This window comes from Anastrepha ludens, chromosome 2 (genome assembly GCF_028408465.1).
Source record: "Anastrepha ludens isolate Willacy chromosome 2, idAnaLude1.1, whole genome shotgun sequence".
Classification (NCBI taxonomy): Eukaryota; Metazoa; Arthropoda; class Insecta; order Diptera; family Tephritidae; genus Anastrepha; species Anastrepha ludens.
In genome coordinates, this window is record NC_071498.1 from 163,553,598 (window position 1) to 163,565,615 (window position 12,018).

The window sequence follows — 12,018 nt, forward strand, 5'->3', positions numbered from 1 at the left end:
AATTCAGATCTACAGTAAAGGGTAAACACTTGATTATGCATGCTGCTTCAATAGAGTTAATCAAAATTGGAAAGAGAGATGCTTCTAAAGTATTAAAAGACATTCAAAACTCTCCGATACGTGCGACAAAATACAAAAAAGGCATTTTCCAATACTAGAAAAAAGAAATCCACTCTTTATCACCAATGCAAGCATTGAAAATGATGATTGATGCTGATCTAACAAGTCTCAGTACGAAGTTATAAGGAACACATGTACAAAAGTTTTTCCCTGCTACACACTTATTCAAAAAGCAAAAAATGAGTTGTATCCGCCTACTGAAATTTAAAATCATATTTACCGGAAACGTTAAGTTTACTCATTCCGGTCCAACCTAACGAATCTGATTCATCAGATAATGAAAATTTGTAATTTTTTCCTTTAATTTGTTTCATTTTGCTTTAGTTCTTATTGACGAAAGATTATTGATTGAATTAAATTTTTTTTTTGGTTCAAATAATGTATTTTATTTGACACCTTCTGTGAAACTTGGCATTTGATAATAAATAATTAAAACATTAATAATGATGTCTATTTTATATAATTTAACATATAAATACCCAAAAAAAAATTCATTTTCTATTTATTCTAGTACATAATGGTTGTATATTTAAAGATACCACGGTCATTTAAGGGTTAATAATATAATAGTTCAATAAAAAAAGTCCATTGTCTAAATGATGATGAATAAAAGTGTTTAAGACTATAAAAAACGTTAAAATAGTTTTGGCCGCCTAGATTATCAAAATACCGGTATGTGCGACGGTCGCCGTAAGTACGAGGGCAGTTTTAATCCTACCGCACTCACACAACCAAAAGTGTCCTGTCCAAAAGTGTATTGACCGTTAATGTCGACTATATATGAAAAAAAATACGCGAACTACACACACTGGGGTAAATTTTACGTAATTATTGTTTTAGATCTGCTTAAATTCGGTGTGCACCAAATACTCGTACTGAGGACTTAACGCATGAATTCGAAGAGTAAAAACATTTTGAGGGAGTTCACACATCGCAGTGTGTTTTCCGAAGGCTAACCATCGTTTAGAAATCGTGCGCTTCTGAAGCTTATCTACCTGATGCTGAGCTCAAGATAGGTTATCTTTCTAGTGTTAATTCAAATTAAATTATTTTACCTTGCCCGTCTCGTTATTTAATAGTTATACCATACGAGTTTATCGTAAATCTAAGGGCAAACCACACCGCAAGTACCGCAATTCTATCGTCTGAATCTAAAATTCTGCCTCTTATAACGGACATTTTCGAACGGCTGTAAATTCATTAAGTTCCCTTAGTGTGTGCAGTGAATCGAGTTGGCAAGAAACTTACGTAAAAAATTCTTCACTTACTAACTACTCGTACTTTGCCATTTCTTTGTAGGCAAACTCATATTTCCACTACTAAGCACTAGAGTTAGTTGAGAAAGAAGAAAAACGTAAAAAGTAAAAAGAAAATGAAAACATCCTTGGCAGCGCATTCCTGACGATTCAAAGCAGAAGAAATGGCAAAAGTAGCAGCACAAGGAGAAACTTCCACAGCGTTGCACTACAACTTGAGGCGAGGACAAGCCGACTTCTTGCAAATGACTTTTACCCGGTCTTGCCACATTTGTTAATGAAGAAAATGTTGAAGTTTTCTTCATCTTCATACTTTTTTCCGACTGCATTTTGCTCCACATTTACATTTTCATTTCATTTGCCCGCACAGAAGTATGCAAAAAAGGGGAAGAAAAAATTTAATTAATAGTAATTAGTACGTTTACCGCCCGTATTGGCTGTTCTTAAGGGAGAGGAGGGCAGTGGCTGGTGGGTGTTGCGGCGCCTTTGGCCGACCCGCCACAAAAGTTATGCTGCCGCATCCCGCGGCGCCAAGTGGCACTCTTGGCAATTTGCGGCTAGGGAATAAATGAAAAAAAAAAAAAAATAAAGGAATAGAAAATATGAGGTGATGAGGTGATGAGAGGAGGAGTCAGAAAAAAATGAAAGAATATTTAATTTATGTAAAAAGGAAGTTAATTGCAGTTAGCGTTGGGCTGGCGGGTGGGCTAAGCCGAGTCGGCGAGTAGCCGAGTAAATGCCTGCGTGGGTGGTTAAATGAGTGGGCGTTTGGCTGGTTGATCGCTTGAAAAGCGGTAGCAAGTGCACATTAAGTGGTTCCATAAATGCTGGCAAAGCGGGCGGAATAAAGCGAGCCAATGTAAGTGCATGTGTAAGCATGTGCGTGTGTGTGTGTCTGCAAACCTATTGTGTGAGCATTCACGGGCAAAGCGCCAATTGCATGCATAAAGGCTGAAAGCGCCGATGGGAGCTGGTTGACCAAAAGCCGCTAGCCAACAGCCAGCTCATTGACCATGGCGCGCGCATATATCAGCCGCTAAACAGCTTGGCAGCTTGGCAGCCTGGCAGCGTTGACGTTGCAACCACAAGAGGACGTTCTGAGAAAGGATAATACTTGTATGGATTACAATTTGAGTGTGCCAAGCGAGCACGAGTAGATTTTATGTGATGTGGGGCGCTGTGGCGGGTTGAATTGGGTGAGAGCAGAACGTGCGGGCCAACGTCGCTTGGTAATTATAATTAATTTGGCGTATTAAGCATTTCCAACTCTTGAGTTTGACTTTTTCCACACTGTTTACACACACACGCACACTTTCACACACTCATATACCTATGTATACATGTACGAAATGTAAGCTTTTGCACGCAGTTGTTATACTTATTTTTACACTCAATCGCATCTCGTTTAGCCAATCCGACGATTGTTAGCATAGTAAATGTGCTGCTCTGGCTCGTGCGCCGGCTCCGCTTGATTGCTGACGCACAAAAGGATGTACAGCCACAAAATTCCAGCCATTGAATTCGAGCTAACGATTGACTTTTACAAAATCCTCTACTAAGTATCCTTTGTTGGCCCGCAAAGCGAAACTCAAGTGGCGGCTGCTGGTTTGTGGTTATGGCTGCTTGAATTGTTGCCATATGCCCGAATGCATAGGCGGAATGATAGCCAATCTGCAGCTTTTGTCTTTAACAATACGCGTACATACACACATACACGCACACACATGCACGATGTAAGACTGTTAGAGCGCACTATGGTGGGGGTATGGGAATGTGGAATTTCTAAAAGAGGCAGCTGCCCGCAGTATTGGTGGCTGCATGACAACTGTCGAAATCAGAAACATGAACTAAAATTTGTAGCCAAGCGCATAGAAAATATGCTGCAAAGAAAAGAGTTAAATTGTGCAAACAAAGGAGTATATATGTATGTACATATATGTATATGTATCCACACACACCTAAGTACCTAAATGCAAATCGTATTGGGTTTGTGGGGATGGGAATGAGGTTGTGGACAGGTTTATTGCAAAACCACATTACCTAGTCTCAAACACCCTTGAATACATATCTACAGATACATACATACATATGTATGCACCTGAAACAATAAATTTTCAAATGTGTAAATTGAAATAATATTCAATAATATACATTTTTTTGAAGGCGCTGCAAGTCTTAGCTGGCATGCAAACTATCGATAGCGATAACTATGGTTTGACAGCTGGGAATGGCAAACCGTGTTAACATATTTCTGTTCAGTAAAGTTTGGCAACCCATCAAGAAGCGTTTAACGCCAGAACAGCGCTTCCAATTAAACGAAAAATCCATTAAAATAATATTTTAAGTTTTCATGCTCTTAAAAAAAGCTCTCAGTACTTTCAGAAAGCATGTTTAAGAAAGTGAAAAAAGTAAAAAAGTAAGTAAGTAAGTATGAAGTCGAAAAATGTTCAACGTAGCAGGGAAACCATAGAAAGGCTTGCCGCAAACAGAAGGCTACACATCTATTGAGTACCGGATCATAAAGGAATTATAGGAAACCAAAAAGTAGATAAGATAGCTAAAAGTGCTGTTAACTTACCTCCTGAACAAGAGAACGAGAAAACGACATACAAAAACCGCTAAATATACTTATACGATACAACGAATCGGGCGACTACATGAAAAAGCAAACGGTGGACTAATTTAACCACATGCGAAACTATAGGGCTTTCCGATAAGAGGTGTTACTCCCGTAAAGGATCAATGGTTTCGTTGCTTGTATGGCACGTAGCGCCGTCTTGTTGAAAATAAACGTTGTCCAGATCAATACCATCCCATTCCGGCTATAAAAAATCATTAATCATCTCTCGATAGCGCAATCCATTCACCGTAACTGTTGCTCCAGCTTCATTTTCGAAAAAGAAAGGTCCAATGACTTCGCCGGACCATAAACCGCACCAAACAGTCACACGTTGAGAATAGAGAGGCTTTTCAACTGTAACTCTTGGATTTTCTGAGCCCCAGATCCGACAACTGTGTTTGTTAACAAAGCCACCGGGGTAGAAATGGGCCTCAGCGCTCAAGATGATTTTTCGATGGAATTCCGGATTGTTTTCATGCATTTCAACGACCCAATCAGCAAAGACACGACGTTGTTGAAGATCTGCCGGTTTGAGTTCTTGTATTAACTGGACTTTATAAGCCTTAAGACCCAAATCTTTATGCAAAATACGGTGTAATGATGTTTGTGGAATGCCTAATTCCAAAGAATGACGAGGAATGGACAAACCTGGGTTTTCTTCAACACTTTGGGCTACAACAGCAATATTTTCGGTTGTTCTTGAGCGACGTGCACGGGTCTTATTCTTCACATCACTAACTGGACCCAACAGCTGGAACTTGTTCACCAATTTCTGGATTGCGGTCCAGGTGGTGCGATAAGGTGCTTCACGATGACCCAAAAATGTTCGAGTTTTACGAACCGTCTCTGCCAAACTTTCACCATTTTTATAGTGAATTTGAATAATTTCAATACGTTGTTTAAGCGTGCATCGTTCCATTTTTACTAATGGCGTAGTTTCTACTTGTCAAATACCAAAAAATGATAGCTTCAAAAGAGACATCTACCGAAATAGCGGGCTATTCAAAATAACACCTGGTATTGGAAGAGCCTTTACAGAAATAATTTGTAGAACTAATGCGAAAAAACAGACTCAATTCGTACTTACGCTCTCACGAAAAGATGCAGAACTACTATATAAGGTGAAGTCCGAATTAAACACGACTGAGCTAAAATAGAAACGACAGGAACTTTGTTCTGATAACTTCGCGTTTATTTATTCAAAATAGTCCCCTCTGGCCTCGATACACTGTTTTGCGCGATCTAAAAGCTTTTCGAAAGAGTGTTTCTGGTCATTGACCGGAACCCAAAATATCCTTCAAGATGTCGGTACAAGCCTTTTGGACGGCCTCTACGGACGCAAAACATTTTCCTTTCATGGCCAAAAGCAATTTTCCGAATAGGTAGAAGTCGGAGGGAGCCATATCAGGCGAATGCGGTGAGTGATTGATGGTTAAAACGCGATTTCTAGTCAAAAAATTAGACTATGCATTATCATGCAATAAGTGCCAGCTTCCCGCTTCGCGGTATTCAGGGCTAATTCGACAAATGCCATGTAACAAACGCTCCAAAACGCCAAGATAGAAAATTGCATTGACGCTCTGGCCCGTTGGCATGAACTCCTTGTGGACATTCCCCTTGGAATCGTACAAACAAAAAAACTTTCTCGCAGTATTTTTTGACATTAAATTAAGAGTCAGAAACGACGGTCAAAGTAGTATCATAACAAAGTTAAGTAATCACTTAGTTTTTTGTTTCTAATTCTAAAGGAAACCACAGGTATCGGAGTTCAAAGATCAGCTTGAGTGAAACATTTTTTGAGTTTGGTTTATGTATGTACGAGTATTAAAAAATGGTCCATTATGAAGATTCGAGGTGAATTTGTCAATCGGAAAAATCTTTTGTTGAGCATTTTTATTACACTGGTTTTAGAAGAGATAAGCACAAGTTCTCCTTCTTCTCTTCTTACAGTGGCTATGAGCCGTAGTGTGCCCCATAGTAGACAACCACCTCAACCTAGCCTAACCTGACATTTTTTTCTAAAGCGTTTCGAAGTTTTTATAATAAAATTGTTAACGTATTATGGTTAAAATTTGTACAATTCATATAATAAATAAAAGCCACTTTCCTTGTGAGTCTGGAGGCACCCTAAATATAATTCTATAGGTATATATGGTCGTCATCGTACTTTTATATTTACCTACGTTTAACTGAATGTGTCTATATCTTATTTGTATTTAATTGCAAGCAAGTATCTACATAACTGCATCTGTTGTTCGTGTTTCCCTAACCACTGCTTACCATCTACTGTAGCGCAATCATACTCACACAGTGTTTAATTAAAAGGTTTAAAAATTCTCTGATTCTGGAACCGGTTCAATTAAATTTAGTTCTCTTTTGAATCAAATTCGGTATACTCTCTCCTAAAGGGCGCTCCTGTAAGTGAACTCTTTTTTACAGTACCACAAAAACCCTTAGGAATTTTTCAATTTTTTTCTCTTGGGCGAACAAAAGGCGGCTTCGATTCGCTACTTCTCTGCTCGCTATCTCTCACTTAATTAAAAATTCGCATGTGAAAGCAGAAACAAAGTTATCGAGGAAGATTTTCCGCTAGCAAGTACAGTTATGCATAATAAAACTTTTATAACTTATTATTCTCAATGCTAGCAACTCTCTTTCAAGAGTGTTTCATTAGACGGCATTCATATAGGGAGATTTGTGTGGCTTCAACTTTGCAAATTCTCTTTTAGTGTTGCCCATCATATTCATATACCTTACAATTGTTAGTTTTTGGTATTCAGTCACTAGTAATATTGATAAGAACAAGAACACAAAGGGTATTGACAGACCGCGAGCATCACAAGTAACGAATTGAAGCAACAAATGTTCACTTCTATGAACGCGGTCGTACTCATACTCATTAAGTGCTTCCAAATAAATATTGTTTTTGGCTGCTCTTTTCCAGTGGTTCATCTATTTGCCACTAACTAACGCTTGTCGAATCGAAGTCGCCCAATTTTTGCCTAACTCTGTCCAAATGAGCAATTTTGTTAGACGTTGTTTATTTCATGAGCGTGGGAGCAAGTGGGTTCACTGACAGTTATTAGGTCGCAGTGGATAGACTTCTAATATCGGCAGTTGCTCAGTTCTTCAACGTTGATGTCGAAGACTATCTTTATTTGGATAATCCACTTTTCATAAATGATGAAGATGTAGTAAATAGCAATACTGAAATGTTAATTGCTTCTCAAAAATCGCTGATTAGGTCCTATGAAGATGAATTAGAAAATGGGACTGACGACAAGTTAAATTCTTATAAAGAAGCTTATTTGGCTTTTTCTTCATATCACAGCGCCACAAAGGCGTTAAACTGCTTACTGATCTTTAAACAAACCTCCAACATTTTGAAATTAAAGGAAAAACTCACCAAGCTAAGAATACTAACTTTTTTAAATCTATTTGAATACCATTCATAAAAAAATTTGTTTTCCATATTTCTCGTATTTTTCTTCATTTCTGAAAATTATATTTATTCTGTCATATATGTATTTATGTATAGATTTAGAAATAAATCTGTTTAAAAATTCAAGATATTTGACAAACTATATTATTATTAGCTTCTTTTACACTTTTCTCACAAGCGTACAAATTTCTTAGTCCCTTAGATGTTTGCTTAAGAGAGAGTTCTCTGCATACTCCTTTTGCTGATAGTTTATTTGGGCGCTGCGACAGCTTGAAAGATCTGCCAATTCCTATAGTTTCTTCTCTATTTTCGAAGTTCGTCATTTTCCATGCCTTCCGTACATAGTTGCTCCAAACGAGGAACTTCTATTTCAACAAGTTTTTGAGAAGGATCCGTTCACCCCGATAGATATCAAGTTATACTAAGTGATACTGTTTAGTGTGAAGTGATTTCTATTGCCGCTGATGACTCCCACAAATGCGGCGCAAAATCAGTCATCCGATTTCGCTTTCGAACAACCTTTTTACTAAATTAAAAAATATAATGACTTTGAGTGATGAAATTCATGCTTCACTGCTTGCCGTTTGCAAAAGTTATTAACATTTCGATAGGGTGATTAATTTTGCGCCACCTTGTATGTGTATATTTCGCAAAGTTTAGTATACGTATACTGTCCACCAATCTAGTACTTAGGTACATACATAATTGGCGCGTACACCCCTTTTGGGTGTTTGGCCGAGCTCCTCCTCCTATTTGTGGCGTGCGTCTTGAGGCTGTTCCACAAATGGAGGGACCTACAGTTTCAAGCCGACTCCAAACGGCAAATGGCTTTTTATGAGGAGCTTTTCGTGGTAGAAATGCAATCGGGGGTCTGCCATTGCCTACCGAGGGGCGACCGCTATTAGAGACACTTTTTCTTAATTTTGGTATTTCAACGAGATTCGAACCTACGTTCTTTCTGTGAATTGCGAATGGTAGGGGCGCACCAACCCATTCGGCTACGGCGGCCGGCAATCTAGTGCAAACTATTGGCAGGAAGTTTGCCGCAAAGATATATGTAGTACGAGAGCAGCAGTACTGAAGCCTATTTTGATGTTCTTCCACATAAAATCCCCACGAGTCTACCCTGCACTGTCTCCAAAGTTATTTCGAGGTTTGTTCCTGCAGCAGGTCGGTCTTCTCAGCGTTTACTTTCATATCGATCACAGTGGCTTAGCTGCACATATCGGTTTTGCAATCGATTCTTCAAGTGTGAGATTATCACCAGGTATTTGGTGCCAGAGCAATCTCCGAAATAATGTGCAGTTAAAAAAAAAATCGTGTAAAAAAATGAGTAAAAAAGTAAGCACATATGTCTGTTTTAAACACTGTTCAAACTGATACTCCTTATTTCTATATGTAACCCCTTTTAGTAGATCGGCCCCAAACTCCACACAACCAGCATCTTCATTGTTATTGTATTGTACACATTTCCAGTTGATTTCCCACCAGCAGTCAGCCAGCCATGTGAGCTACAGTTTTCAGTTCTTCTTATCGAAAGGATGAGAGGTCGAGAATCAGTACTTGCATACATACAAACATATGCTCGCATAAATGTGAGTAGGCTGTGGTTGAAAAGATTTGAAAAGCGGCCAACGTACTGCCTGGTATTGTTTGCATTTGACCGTGTGCAAGTAAGACAATGGAGTCAAACTGTGATTTCATATTTAGTATTTAATGCATATGGAAGAGTGGGGGCTTAATTAACAAGGGTTGGGGTGAAACATTTGCTACTTGTACAATGCTAATATAGTATATACAGGCATTTAATACACAAAGTTGTAGCCATAAAAATTCTGATAACGAAAAACTGCAGCTTTTGTTGCATTTTTTTGCACCATTCGAAAGTTTGAATAAATTTTTCCATTGCTACTCGCACTTAGCTAAGTGAAATGGTTTATTAAAAATTAGTTGAAATAAATATTCTGCATATGGACAAAATTCGTCAAGTGTTTCATTCAAACTTTAGCAAGTAGTTGTTAGTGTTGCCAGTTAACAATGCTGCAAATGATTTTTTTCCAGCGCGATTTCTTCTAAAGTTGCACGAGTTTCAATTTTCCCCTTTTTGATTTTTTTTCTTAAAAATACAAGTTTCGTTTAAGTTCTTATCTCACGTTAAAGTCATCATCAAGTATGGGAAATTACTGACCCCTTCTACATTTACGCGTACTTTTGGATAAAAAAAAACTATTTTTGAAAAAGAAAACATTTTTTTTATGAAGAAATTGCATAAAATACTTATTATTGGAATTTTCAAGCACTTCCAGGCTCATAAGTGTATTCGACAGCGTATTTCTTAAGCTACGAAACGATATATAAATAATTTGTGATGACTTCAATCTTTCCATATGTAAAAAGCGATAGGATCGATTTTAATATTTTTTATTTTATTTAACTTTATGGGTGAAGGTGATTTTTGTGTAATAATATTCATAGTAGAGTCTTAACACCTAGTTGCAGTTTAGAAAAAGTAATTTCTGGAAAAATTAAAAAATTAATAATACGCCATGGGCATCAAAGCTAGGACAAGAAAACTTTAATCAGAAAACAAAGCTATTTTTGGTTACGATGCCAACAAAATTTATTTATTATTTCTAATTAATATTTAATTTATTGCAAAAAAAAAAAAGATTTCATGACACAGTTTAATCAAAAAATCAAATCACACAAAAATATGGTTATCAGAAAAATGGGTTTCAAAAATTTTACTAAAACTAGAGGGTGGTTAAGTTTCAAGGGCGGTGTTTATTTTGAATAAAATACAATCTTTTAAGGAAATTATTATCATTTCTCTTTATTATGATAATACTGGTATGGCTCAATTATGCATGGAACAAAATATCGTCCAAATGGCCGCCGCGGCCTCGGCGGCACACCTCCATCCGATGGTCCAAATTTTCGATGACGCTGAGACATAATTGAGGTTCTATGCCGTTAATGTGCCGAATTATCTCATCCTTTAGCTCTTGAATTGTTGCTGGCTTATCGACGTACACCTTTTCTTTCAAATAACCGCAAAGAAAGAAGTCCAACGGTGTCGTTGACGTTTAGGTGAGGTTCACATTCAACATCAGCCCTTGAAATTGAACCACCCTTTTATTTCTCAATGGTGTTGCCACCTAATTTTTATTTGAAAATTGTAAGTCAAAGGTGAATTTAGCTTGTACTCAACAGTTTGAAATGCTTTCGATTTCATTTTTAATAAAAAAATATAAACTAACATATTTGACAGTTGAGTGTCTTAGGTTTACTAATGTAAAAGCACTGGGAGGAGGAGGTACTGTGATAAGTAGAGGGCACAAAAGGATACGGGGTTGAAGAGCGAACCTCATTTTCCATCATTGATTCATTGACAGTGAAATAAATCCTTTTAACTTTGAAACCGGCTCAATAACATCTATTCTTAAAAATAATTTAATGCCTCGACATTAAGTTTTTGATCACTTTGAATGTGAATTTTATGGGGAAATACCAACCAAACTAAAAGTATCAATAGCGGAAGTCCAAAAGAGGGGCTATATGTGATTAGAAAAGTCTTAATAAAACTTAATAGAGGTGGGCTAAAAGTGGTGTGCTATGCTGATGATGTGGTGGAAATCCTGATGACATTGCTGTGTCCTAACGCTATGAGTGGGATCATTCAAAAGTTGCCAGATGAGCTCAACTCTTGGGCTACAGCCTGTGGCTTAAGACTGAACTCACGTAAAACAGAACTGATGATTTTTACCACCAGATACAAGGTACCTAATTTTACCCTTCCATAAATTAATGGGCAAACTCTCTCAAAATCACTCAGCGCAAACTACTTAAGAGTCAAGGATGTTAGAATTACCAGATTTGGCCAAGGCTGACATTGTTATTGGTGTTAACCCTCGTTCCCAAATAAACGAAGTCTCTTACAACCTCTAAATAATAACTGTCAACAGTGACGTGGGTGCCGATACGCGAGTGCGCCGACTGTTTGTTTGAATACAGGAGGTACTTCGTTTTGTCCTCGTTCACCACCAGACCCCTTCGCTTTGCTTCTTTATCCAATTTTGAGAAGACAGAACTAATAGCGCGGTTGTTAAGGCTGATCATGTCAATACCATATCATCGACATACCAATTGCTTTTATAAAAAAATGTGTCTGAGCGATTAAGTTCTGCAACTCGTACGATCCTCTCCAACATCAGGTTAAAGAAGTCACACGACAGCGAGTCACTCTGTCTGAAACATCGTTTCGGCTCGGAGAGGTCCTTCCCAATTCTGACGGTGCTGCTGGTATTGAGCAACGTCATCTTACATAGCCGAGTTAGTTTTGCGGGGATACCAAATTCAGACATAGCGGCATACAGGTAACTCCTTTCCGTACTGTCGAATGCAGCTTTGAAGTCGACGAAAAGATGGTGTGTGTCGATTCTCCTTTCATGGGTCTTTTCCAAGATTTTGCGTATTGTAAATATTTGGTCGATGGTAGACTTTCCAGGTCTAAAGCCACACTGATAAGGTCCAATCAGTTGGTTGACGGTGGGCTTCAGCCTTTCACACAATACGCTCGC